The sequence below is a fragment of the Malurus melanocephalus genome, unplaced genomic scaffold (assembly GCF_030028575.1).
Source record: "Malurus melanocephalus ecotype Western Australia unplaced genomic scaffold, MMel_1.1 scaffold_1329, whole genome shotgun sequence".
Classification (NCBI taxonomy): Eukaryota; Metazoa; Chordata; class Aves; order Passeriformes; family Maluridae; genus Malurus; species Malurus melanocephalus.
In genome coordinates this window covers 12622-13739 of record NW_026624561.1, presented here as the reverse complement: position 1 = coordinate 13739, position 1118 = coordinate 12622, and the positions used below count along the sequence as shown (strand labels likewise).

General features: G+C 38.8%; 1 protein-coding gene across 1 annotated transcript in view; it reads right to left on the bottom strand.

Moving 5' to 3' along the window:
• The window catches only part of FCN3 (ficolin 3), a 12437-nt gene that overhangs the window by 2546 nt on the left and 8773 nt on the right, over positions 1–1118 (bottom strand). The window lies entirely within an intron of this gene.

The following is a 1118-nucleotide window of genomic DNA, read 5'->3' as shown; positions in this document are numbered from 1 at the left end:
CCCAAAATCCCAGAAAACAGACTTCGGAAGAGAATCGCTTGATGGATTTTGTGGGAATTTTGATGGAAAATCGATTTTGGAAGGACTAAACCACTGCTGGTAAATTTTGTGTGAATTTGATGGAAAATGAACTCTGGAAGAGAATCAGTTTGAGGATTTTSTGGGAATTTTGGTGGAAAATGGACTCTGGAAGAGAATCAGTCRATGGATTTTGTGGGAATTTTGATGGAAAATCGATTCTTGAAGGACCAAATCACTCCTGGTGAATTTTGTCAGAATTTTGCCAGAAAATTAATTCTGGAAGAGAATCAGTTGATGGATTCTGTGGGAATTTTGATGGAAATTTGATTCCCGAAGGACCAAACTTTGCTGTTGGGTATTGTGGGAATTTTGCCGGAAAAACAGACTCTAGAAGAGAAGCAGCTGGGGAATTCTGGGGGAATTTTGGTGGAAAATTGATTCCAGAAATACCAAACCACCTTTGTCGGCTTTTGTGGAATTTTGCTGGAAAACAGACTATGAAAGAGAATCATTTGATGGATTTTGTGGGAATTTTGCTGGAAAATTGATTTTGGAAGGACTAAACCACCGCTGGGGAATTTTGTGGGAATTTTGCTGGAGAAATGGACTTTTAGAATAGAATAAATTAGTAGATTTTGTAGGAATTTTGATGGAAAACTGATTCTGGAAGGTCCCAACCACCGCTGGTGAATTCTGTGGGAATTTTGATGGAAAATGAACTCTGGAAGAGAATCAGTTGATGGATTTTGTGGGAATATTGGTGGAAAATTAATTCTTGAAGGACCAAAGCCACCACTGGTGAATTTTGTGGGAATTTYGATTGAAAATGGACTCTGGAAGAGAATCAGTTGATGGATTTTGTGGGAATTTTGAAGGAAAACTGATTCTGGAATGTCCCAACCACTGCTGGGGGATTTTGTGGGAATTTTGCTGGAAAAACGGACTTTAGAAGAGAATAAATTAGTAGATTTTGTGGGAATTTTGATGGAAAATTGATTCCAGAGGGACCAAACCACCTCTGGTGAATTTTGTGGGAATTTTGCTGGAAAATTGATTCCAGAGGGACCAAACCACCTCTGTTGGGTTTTGTGGGAATT